Source organism: Macaca mulatta, chromosome 3, assembly GCF_049350105.2.
Source record: "Macaca mulatta isolate MMU2019108-1 chromosome 3, T2T-MMU8v2.0, whole genome shotgun sequence".
Lineage (NCBI taxonomy): Eukaryota > Metazoa > Chordata > Mammalia > Primates > Cercopithecidae > Macaca > Macaca mulatta.
In genome coordinates this window covers 43,639,411-43,650,826 of record NC_133408.1, presented here as the reverse complement: position 1 = coordinate 43,650,826, position 11,416 = coordinate 43,639,411, and positions in this window count along the sequence as shown.

Below are 11,416 nucleotides of genomic sequence, written 5' to 3'. Positions count from 1 at the left end.
ATGTTGGCCAGGCTGGTCTCGAACTCCTGTCCTCAAGTGATCCGCCCGCCTCGGCCTCCCAAAGTGCTGGGATTCCAGGTGTGAGCCACTAGCCCTGGCCTCTATTTTTAAAAAAGAAGAAAAACAACAGAGGAATGCTAAGGATGACTGGCACCACGAGAAGCCAGGAGGAGACAAGGAGAGAGTCCACCCAGAGACTTGGGAGGGCCATGGCCCTGCCAACACCCTGATCTGAGACTTCTGACCTCCGAGAGACAGTAAATTTCTGATTTTTTTTCTTTTTTTTTTTTTTGAGATAGGGTCTTCCTGTCACTCAGGCTGGAGTACAGTAGCGTGATCACAGCTCACTGCAGCCTTGACCTCCCGGGCTCAAGACATCCTCCTGCCTCAGCCTCCTGAGTAGCTGGGACTACAGTTGTAAGCCACTGTGTCCAGCCTAATTTCTGTTGTTTGAAGCCCCCAGTGAGTGGAGCTTTGTTACGGCAGCCACAGGATACTAACAGATCTGGAGGGGGACCTGGGGAGAGGTGGGAACAGCTCTGGAGCCTCAGGCTACCTCCTCTGGCTTCTCAGGGAAGTAGGCGAGCATGCATGTGCATGCGTGCATGTATGTATGTGTCTGAGTGTGGGTTTCTGATGTGCTTGGGGAAGGTTCAGGTTCCCAGAAGAGGCTTAAATACCAACATCAAAGCAGGAGCTAGACTGGCAGGGCTGCATTGCAGACAAAACAAAGGACTGGTGGCTGCTATTTTAAACCAGGGCCCCTGGCCAACCCTGTCCTGGCCTCTTCACCCTGTGTCTGAGGCAGTGCGGGGCTGGGCGGGTATTTAGTGTGGCAGGAGTCAGCATAGCACGGAGGTGGGCAACTTGCCCACACATCCCCCTGGCTCCTGCTAAAGCCCTGTGGGGGCTTTCTGTCCTAGGAGTAGCGGCCATTGAGCCCATGAGAGACCCTTCCAGAGGGCTCTCAGCCTTGTCACTGGCTTTTTCTCAGGATGTTGGCAGGGCTGGAGCACATCAGACTGGCATGGATTCTCCCAGTCAGGCAAAGGTGAAAGGTGCTCTGGCCTGGCTCAGCCCCTCCACCCCTTTAAGTGTTATCCCACACTGGACTCAGTAGCCCCACTAGTGACTACTGCAGTGCTTCAAATTGTTACAAAATGTAGCAGTTTAGAACCATCCCCTTATTTTGCTCACAATTTTGCGGGTCAGAAAGTCAGGGTGGGCTCAGCTGGGTGGTTTTCTCCTGGGGTTACTCATGCAGTGAAAGCAAGTGCAGCCTGGTACTACAGTTACCTGTGGTGGAAATGCTACATAAGTGAGCGACTACACTTCTCTTCCCAAGTCTGAGTTCAGTGACATCAAGTTGGCAGCTTGAAGCTGGGAGAATTTACACCACAGATATTGGCAGAGGCTACACATCAGGTTCCCTCCTTGTTCCCCACCCCCACCCCAGGCTCCAGCCACCTGAGAACTTACTAACATTGACCAGTGTCTCATTGCTGTGGTCCCCACATGGGCAGGTCCGGAAAATGTATGAGACCGGGTTTTGCACCTGTTGGGAGTTTTTTTTTTTTTTTGAGACAGAGTCTCGCTCTGTCACCCAGGCTGGAGTGCAGTGGCGTGATCTCGGCTCACTGCAAGCTCCGCCTCCCGGGTTCACGCCATTCTCCTGCCTCAGCCTCCCGAGTAGCTGGGACTACAGGTGCCCGCCACCACACCTCACTAATTTTTTGTATTTTTAGTAGAGACGAGGTTTCACCATGTTAGCCAGGATGGTCTCAATCTCCTGACCTTGTGATCTGCCCACCTCGGCCTCCGAAAGTGTTGGGATTACAGGCGTGAGCCCCCGCACCCGGCCTTTTTGTTTTTCTCACTCTGTGGCCCAGGCTGGAGTGCAGTGGCATGATCTTGGCTCACTGCAGTGCAACCTCCAGCTCTTGGGTTCAAGCAATTCTCCTGTCTCAGCCTCCCGAGTAGCTGGGACTACAGGCACACGCCACCAGGCCTGGCTGACTTTTGTATTTTTAGTAGAGACAGGGTTTTACCATGTTGGTCAAGCTGGTCTCGAACTCCTGACCTCAGGTGATCTACCCGCCTCAGCCTCCCAAAGTGCTGGGATTATAGGCGTGAGCCACTGCGCCTGGCCTGCACCTGTTGAAGTTTTATGAAGCATAGCCTCAAATATCTTTTTCTGCCAAACCCTGTGTTTTAGCTATTTTTAAATTTTTTACAGAGTCTCACTCTGTTGCCCAGGCCGGAGTATAGTGGTGCAATCATAGCTTGCTGCAGCCTCCAGTGCCTGGGCTCAAGTGGTCCTCCTGCCCTAGCCTCCCGAGTAGATGTACTACAGATGTGAGTTGCCACACCCAGCTAATTCTTTTTGTTTATTTGTTTTTGTGGAGACAAGGTCTTGCTATGTTGTCCTGGCTGGTCTCAAACTCCTAGCCTTAAGCTATCCTCCTGCATTGGCCTCAAAGAATGCTGGGGTTACAGGTGTGAACCACTGTACCCCGCTGACCACACGTTTTTCTTTCTTTTTTTTTTTTTTTGAGATAGTGTCTTTCTCTGTCACCTAGGCTGGAGTGCAGTGGCACGATCATGGCTCACTGCAGCCTCGAACTCTGGGCTCAAGAGATCCTCCCACTTCAGCCTCCTGAGTAGCTAGGACTATAGACATGCACCACCATACCTGGCTCATTTTTTATTTTTTGTAGAGACGGGATCTTACTATGTTGCCCAGGCTGATCTCAAATTCCTGAGCTGAAGGGATCCCTCTGCCTTGGACTGGCAAAGTGCTTGGATTACAGGCATGAACCACTGTGCCCAGATGACCCCATCTTTCAATAGGGGGAATTTCAAATAATTTTAGGGCTGTGTTCTCATGCCACCACAACCCAGGGGGCCAGATTAGCTGAGGACATGTCCTCTAAGCCCTTCTGTGTCCCTTCTGTTTTCAGTTTCTCTTCTGTCTCCTTTCCTTGGAGGTGACAGAGGGCACCCATGTGCCCAGGCTCACCCAGGCAGTAGGTGACACCAGTGGGTGACAATGTAGATGGCTTGCCGTGCCAGACACTCACTCCAATGCCCATTTTACAGATGAGAAGACTGAGTACGGAGTGGCCAGGCAGCCTGAGCAGGATCGCAGAGGGAGGATTTGTTCCTGGGCCAATCCCCTTGTTTCCCATCCATGTTCCCTATTCCTGGCAACTTGAGGGGACAAAGACCTATTCAGGCCCCGCCGCCTCCAGCCAGATCTATCTTCCAGAGCAGCTGAGCCTCGATGGCTTGGGGCTAGGTCACAGCCCCTGACTGATGGTGAACTGGCCTGACAGGTAATTTGTACCTTGCATAGGAAGATGCGGTTATTGCCAGACGAGAACCAAAACCGGCCATGAATAATTCCTGTGCTTTCAACAAAAACACCGATACAATGAAAGTTAAATAAATACTGCTCAAGCCACTCAGGCGTGAAGGGGAAAAGAGATACTGAAAATCATCTGAGCTAGCTCCTGTGAGCAGAGGCGCTGGGGCCCTGGTCCCTGTGGAGGTTGGCTGGACTCTGGCTCATGTGGAGCAGGTTGGCCTGCACTGACTGAGGGAGGCTACAGCTCTCTTCCCTGCCCCAGGTCTGGCATGTGACCTGCGAGACAGGCAGCCCCGCTCGGAGGCTTCCAGGCCTTGGCCTCGGCTGTTCTTTAAGCCTGGAATGCCCTCTGTGCCTTCTCTGCCTAGCAAACTCCTATTCATCCTTGAAAACCCTACTGAGATGATATCACTTCATTCATTCGTTAAATGGACACTCACTGAGGTCTGCTGGGCCAGCCATGGGGCAGAGAGTGATAGAAAAAAGGGAGGGTCACGCCTGTCATCACAGCACTTTTGAAGGCCAAGGAAGGAAGATCGCTTGAGGCCAGGAGTTTGAGACCAGCCTGGGCAACATAGTAAGACCCTGTCTCTCCAAAAAATAAAAAATTAGGTGGGTGTGGTGGCACACACCTGTCGTCCCAGCTACCCAGGAGGCTGAGGTGGGAGGATCGCTTGAGCCCAGGAGATCGGAGCTACAGTGAGCTGTGATTGTACCACTGTACCCCAGCCTGGGTGACAAATGAGATCCTGTCTCAAAAAGTAAAATAAAACAATAAAGTGAAGAGCCTCTGATGTGGGCTGAATTATGTCCCTCACAAATTCATATGTTGAAGTTCTAACCCCTAATTCCTCTGAGTGTGACTGTTATTTGGAAATACGGTCCTTAAAAGAGGTGATTAAATTAAAATGAAGTTATTAGGTTGGGCCCTAATCCAATATGCCTGATGTCCTTATAAGAAGAGGAGATTAGGACAGACACGCACAGAGGGACGACCATGTGAGGACGCAGGGAGAAGACGGCGTCTACAAGCTAAGGAGAGGCCTCAGGAGGAATCAGCCCTGCCCACTCCTTGATCTCGAACTCCAGCCTCCAGAACTGTGAGGCCAATTATGTTTCTGTGGTGTAAACCACCCAGTTTTTATTCTAGGGACCCTGGGAAGCTCACACAGCCTCACAGGCTTGTAGAGGTGACAAGCATGTTGGGAACAGTGACAACAAGGGTTGTCACTGGGAGGATATAGCACAGTCAGGATCTGAGTTCAGGCTGAGTGTGGTGGCTCATGCCTGTAATCCCAATGCTTTGGAAGGCTGAGGCCAGATAATTGCTTGAGGCCAGGAGTTCAAGACCAGCCTGGGCAACACAGCAAGACCCCATGTCTACCAAAAATAAAAAATTAGCTGGGCATGGTGGTGCATGCCTGTAGTCCCAGCTACTCAGGAGGTGGGAGGGTGGCTTGAACCCAGGCGTCAAGAGCTGCAGTGAGCTGTGATGCCACCATAGCACTCCACCATGGGCAACAGAGTGAGACTCTTTTTTTTTTTTTTTTTTTTGAGACGGAGTCTTGCTCTGTCGCCCAGGCTGGAGTGCAGTGGCCGGATCTCAGCTCACTGCAAGCTCCGCCTCCCGGGTTTACGCCGTTCTCCTGCCTCAGCCTCCCGAGTAGCTGGGACTACAGGCGCCCGCCACCTCGCCTGGCTAGTTTTTTGTATTTTTAGTAGAGACGGGGTTTCACCGTGTTAGCCAGGATGGTCTCAATCTCCTGACCTTGTGATCCGCCCGTCTCGGCCTCCCAAAGTGCTGGGATTACAGGTTTGAGCCACCGCGCCCGGCTTTCTTTTTTTTTTTTTTTGAGACTCTTGTCTCCACAAAGAAACTTAAAATATGAAGAAATAAAAAAAGAGGAGAAGGTCATGAAGACACAGCCATAGAGGGAAGGTGGCTTTGTGACAGTAGAGACGGTGACATTGTGGCGATGCAACTGGGAGCCACCAGAAAGCACAGAGGCCCAGAACAGTGTCACCATCAGAGTCCCCAAGAAGGACCCAAGCCTGCTGACACCTTCATTATGGACTTCCGGCCTCCTAAACTGTGAGAGAAAAACATTTCTCTTGCTTAAAGCCACGCAGTTTGTGGTCCTCAGTCATAGCAGCCACCAGAAACCAATACAGTTGGCCTCGGTCCTGTCCTGGTCAGGAAACATTGGGTCAAACCAGGCATGGTGGCACACACCTGTGGTCCCAAGGCTGGTGGATCACATTGACCAGCCTGCACAATATAGTCAGAACCCTTCTCTATAAAGTTTAAAAAAAATGAGCTACTCGGGAGTCAGAGGTGAGAGGATGCTTGAGGTCGGGAGTTCAAGACCAGCCTGGGCAACATAATGACATAATGAGAACCCATCTCTACAAAAGTAAAAAAAAAAAAAAAATATATATATATATATATATATATATATATATATTGCCAGGTGTGGTGGTGTGCACCTGTGGTCCCAGTTACTTGGGCGGCTGAGGCTGGAGGATTGCTTGAGCCCAGGAAGTTAAGGCTGCAGTGAGCCGAGATCACACCACTGCACTCCAGCCTGGGTGACAGAGCAAGACCCTGTCTCTTTTTTTTTTTTTTTTTTTGAGACGGAGTCTGGCTCTGTCGCCCGGGCTGGAGTGCAGTGGCCGGATCTCAGCTCACTGCAAGCTCCGCCCCCCGGGTTTACGCCATTCTCCTGCCTCAGCCTCCCGAGTAGCTGGGACTACAGGCGCCCGCCGCCTCGCCTGGCTAGTTTTTTGTATTTTTTAGTAGAGACGGGGTTTCACCGTGTTAGCCAGGATGGTCTCGATCTCCTGACCTAGTGATCCGCCCGTCTCGGCCTCCCAAAGTGCTGGGATTACAGGCTTGAGCCACCGTGCCCGGCCAGACCCTGTCTCTTAATAGAAAAAGACAGGCTGGGTGGGATGGCTCACATCTGTAATCCCAGCACTTTGGGGGGCTGAGATGGGAGGATTGCTTGAGGCCAAGAGTTCAAGACCAGCCTGGGCAGCATAGCAAAACCCCATCTCTTTAAAGTAAATACATAAAAATAAAAGAGACTGGACATGGTGGCTCATGCTAATCCCAGGACTTTGAGAGGCCAATGCAGGAGGACTGCTTGAGCCCAGGAGTTTGAGACCAGCCTGGGCAACACAGTGAGAAGTTAGGGCTACAAAACAGGGTCTACAAAAATAAAAATAAAAAAATTAGCCAGGCGTGGTAGCATGTGCCTGTAGTCCTAGCTACTTGGGAGGCTGAGGCCAGCCTGGGCTACATAGTGAGATCCTGTCTCTAAAATCATAATAATGGTAATAAAATTAAACCGGAGCATAACTAGCATTAGTGAGGATGTGGAGAAACTGGAACCCTGCTGCACTGCTGCTGGGAGTATAAAATGGTACAGCCGCGGCCGGGCGCAGTGGCTCAAGCCTGTAATCCCAGCACTTTGGGAGGCCGAGATGGGTGGATCACGAGGTCAGGAGATCGAGACCATCCTGGCTAACACGGTGAAACCCCATCTCTATTAAAAAAAATACAAAAAACTAGACGGGCGTGGTGGCGGGCGCCTGTAGTCCCAGCTACTTGGGAGGCTGAGGCCGGAGAATGGTGTGAACCCAGGAGGCGGAGCTTGCAGTGAGCTGAGATCCGGCCACTGCACTCTAGCCTGGGCGACAGAGCGAGACTCCGTCTCAAAAAAAAAAAAAAAAAAAAAAAGGTGCAGCTGCTTTTAAAAAAGTCTGGTAGTTTCTCAAAAAACTAAACACAGAATGAAAGCAAGGTCTTGAACAGATATTGGCACACCCATGTTCACAGCAGCACTCTTCACAACAGCCAAAAGGTGGAAATGACCCAGATGTCCATGGACAGTTGAATGGATAAACAAAATGTGGTCTGTCCATAAGATGGAATATTATTCAGCCCTGAAAAGGAAGGAAATTCTGCCACCTGCTATGACGTGGATAAACCCTGAGGACATTATGCTGAGTGAATAAGTCAGACTAAAGGACAGATATTGTATGATTCCACTTATATGAGCTTCCTAGGATCATTAAATTCATAGAGACAGAAAGTACAATAGCCAGGGGCTGGGAGAGGGGAATCAGGAGTGTTTAAAGGGGACAGGGTTTCAGTTTGGGAAGATAGAAAACAACTCTGGAGATGGATGGTGGTGATGGCTGCACAACAGTGCGAATGTGCTTGATGCCACTGAACTGTGCACTTAAAAAGGGTTAAGATTGAGGCCGGGCGCGGTGGCTCAAGCCTGTAATCCCAGCACTTTGGGAGGCCGAGACGGGGGGATCACGAGGTCAGGAGATCAAGACCATCCTGGCTAACCTGGTGAAACCCCGTCTCTACTAAAAAAATACAAAAATTAGCCAGGAGCGGTGGCGGGCGCCTGTAGTCCCAGCTACTCGCGAGGCTGAGGCAGGAGAATGGCGTGAACCCGGGAGGTGGAGCTTGCAGTGAGCTGACATCCGGCCACTGCACTCCAGCCTGGGGGACAGAGCGAGACTCCGTCTCAAAAAAAAAAAAAAAAAAAAAGGGTTAAGATTGTGGCCGGGCGCAGTGGCACACACCTGTAATCCCAGCACTTTTGGGAGGCTGAGGTGGGTGGATCACCTGAGGTCAGGAGTTTCAGACCAGCCTGGCCAACATGACAAAATCCCGTCTCTACTGAAAATACAAAAAATTAGCCGGGCGTGGTGGCGGGTGCCTGTAATCCCAGCTACTCAGGAGGCTGAGGCAGGAGAATCGCTCGAACCCGGGAAGTGGAGGTTGCAGTGAGCTGAGATCATACCACTGAAGACTCCATCTAATAAAAAAGTCGGGGGGCCGGGCACGGTGGCTCACGCCTGTAATCCCAGCACTTTGGGAGGCCAAGGCGGGCGGATCACGAGGTCAGGAGATCGAGACCATCCTGGCTAACACAGTGAAACCCCGTCTCTAGTAAAAATACAAAAAAATTAGCCAGGTGTGGTGGTGGATGCCTGTAGTCCCAGCTACTCAGGAGGCTGAGGCAGGAGAATGGCGTGAACCCAGGAGGCGGAGCTTGCAGTGAGCAGACATTGTGCTACTGCACTCCAGCCTGGGTGACAGAGCAAGACTTCACCTCAAAAAAAAAAAAAAAAAAAAAGGTGGGGGTGGATTAAGATGGGTAAATGTGATGTGCATTTTACCACAATTTTAAAAGAAGTGCCAAAGTTAGCAACTCAGGAGATGTGGCTTTGCAAGTATGGCCAGCATTGTCTAAACTCACCAATACCTGGTTTTTCTCCCCTTCCTGGGCACAGCAAAACTCTCCAGCACCCCTCAGCTAAGTGTGATCATGTGGGCTGTGAGCACCAGGGACATGGGAGTCTGTGCATGCCCCATGGTGACCTCACATGCAGGTGGACAACTCGTGAACTCTAAGTGGCTCAGGCTGTCCAGACACCACAAGGAGGTCAGTGGCCTGGGAGCAGCACCTGGGCTGTGTTGACAATATGAAGAGGAGAATATGTTTTTCTGTGTTGCATCAAGCCATTGAGATGTAGGGGATATTTCTCACTGCAGCATAACCTGGCCTATTCTGACTGATAGACCAGCTTCCCTGGAACAACAGCAGATCTGGCACCCTGGAGACAGCTGGTTGGAACTGCCAGGAGCTACAAGGGTCAATGGTTCTCACTTGACCCTTGTAGGCTCTTAGATTTGGGATGGTGTCTGAGTCTCTTTGAGCTGCCATAGTGAGGTGTCACTAACTGGTGGTTTAAACAACAGAAATGTATTCTCTTACCGTTCTAGAGGCTTGAAGTCCAAGATCAAGTCTCTAGTCCAAGGTGGCAGGTGTTGGCAGAGCGTGAGGCGTCTGTCCCAGGCCTCTCTGGTGTGTCCACCCCCCTCCACATCTTTCTACATTATCTTCCCTCCATAGCTGTTTGACTCCAAATATCTTCCTTTTATTGGTGACAGGATCTTGCTCTATTGCTCAGGCTGAAGTGCAGTGGCATGATCACAGCTCACTGCAGCCTCGACTTCCTGGGCTCAAGCCATCTTCCCACCTCAGCCTCCCAAGCTGCTGGGACTACAGGCATGTGCCACTATGCCTGGTTAATTGAAAAAAAAAAAAAATTTGTAGAGGCAGGGTCTTGCCCAGTCTGGCCTCAAACTCCTGGGCTTAAGCAATTCTCCTGCCTCAGCCTCCCAAATTGCTGGGATTACAGGCATGAGCCACTGCACCCAAATGTCCTCTTTTTATAAGGACATCAGTCATGTTGAATTAGGGCCCACTGGACTCCAGTATGACCTGATCTTAATTACATCTGCAATGACCCTCTCTCCAAATAAGGTCACATTTCAAGGTATTAGGGGTTAGGAATCAAATATATGAATTTGGGGGGGACTCTCTTCAATCTACAACAGATAGCCCCACAGAGGAGGATCTGTGGCAATCGGGCCAGGAGAGGAGGGCAGGGGCAGGGGCAGGTAGGGGACGACCAGACACCTCCAGCAGATGGAACTAAGTGAGCAGGTCTTTCTGGCAGGAACAGCTCTAGAATATTCTTGTTTTGTTTTTTTGGAACAGAGTCTTGCTCTGTTGCCCAGGCTGTAGTACAATGACATGATCTCAGCTCACTGCAGCCTCCGCCTCTCGAGTTCAAGCAATTATCCTGCCTCAGCCTCCTGAGTAGCTGGGACTACAGACACCCACCACCAAGCCCAGTTAATTCTTGTATTTTTAGTAGAGACGTGGTTTCACCATGTTGGCCAGGCTGGTCTTGAACTCTCAACCTCAGGTGATCCACCTGCCTTGGCCTCTTAAGTGCTGGGATTACTGGCGTGAGCCACCACGCCTGGCTTAGAAGGTTCTTTAGAGAGTCTCCATGGCCATAGAAACTGGGTGTGTGTGTGCCTGTCTGTGTGTGTGTGTGATAGGATTCCTACCTCCTGCCCCTCTCTGGGGTGAAGGCAGACCAATACATGAAGAGAGAGTGTAGGGCAGCCGGGAGGGGCCTGTCAGGCTTGATCTCTGTAGGTTTGTTTTTGACTCAACGCTGGCTCTAGAAATGGATTGACATTGGGGTGGGTGTGGGATGGAGGCTGAAAGGAGAGGGAAGCTTTCAAAGCTGTAGCCATGGGAAATGTTTTTATTTTCTGCTTGAAAGAAAATGCCAAAGAAGGATAAAAAGGAAAAAAAGGGGGGGAGGGGAGAGGTGATGAGAGAGACTGTGTGTGTGTGTGTGTGTGTGTATGTGTGTGTGTGTGTGTGTGTGTGTGTGAAAGAGAGAGAGAGAGAGAGAGAGAGAGAGAGAGAAAGCCGGGATGCCTTTTTGTATGAGAGACTTCTAGATTGGGAAATGAAGCTTGGCCAGGCGTGGTGGCTCACACCTGTGAGTGGCTTCCAGCACTTTGAGAGGCCGAGGAGGGAGGATTGCTTGAAGCCAGGAGTTCGAGACCAGCCTGCGCAACATCATTAGACCTCCCCTCCCCGCATCTCTATAAAACATTAAAAAAAAAAAAAAAAAAAAAAAAGGCCGGGCGCGGTGGCTCAAGCCTGTAATCCTAGCACTTTGGGAGGCCGAGATGGGTGGATCACGAGGTCAGGAGATCGAGACCATCCTGGCTAACACGGTGAAACCTCATCTCTACTAAAAATACAAAAAAATTAGCCGGGCAAGGTGGCAGGCGCCTGTAGTCCCAGCTACTCGGGAGGCTGAGGCAGGAGAATGGCGTGAACCCGGGAAGCAGAGCTTGCAGTGAGCCGAGATAGTGCCACTGCGCTCCAGCCTGGGTGACAGAGCAAGACTCCGTCTCAAAAAAAAAAAAAAAAAGCTACCTGGCGTGGTGGCACACATCTGTAGTCCCAGCTACTTGGGAGGCTGAGGCAGGAGAATTTTTTGAGCTGGAAAGGCTGAGGCTGCAGCGAGCTGTGGTTGCACTGCTGCACTACAGCCTGGGCGACAGAGCAAGTCCCTGTCTCAAAAAGAAAAAAAGAAGAGACCCCAAGGGAGGCCAAGCTTGGTGGTTTGGGTCTGTAATCC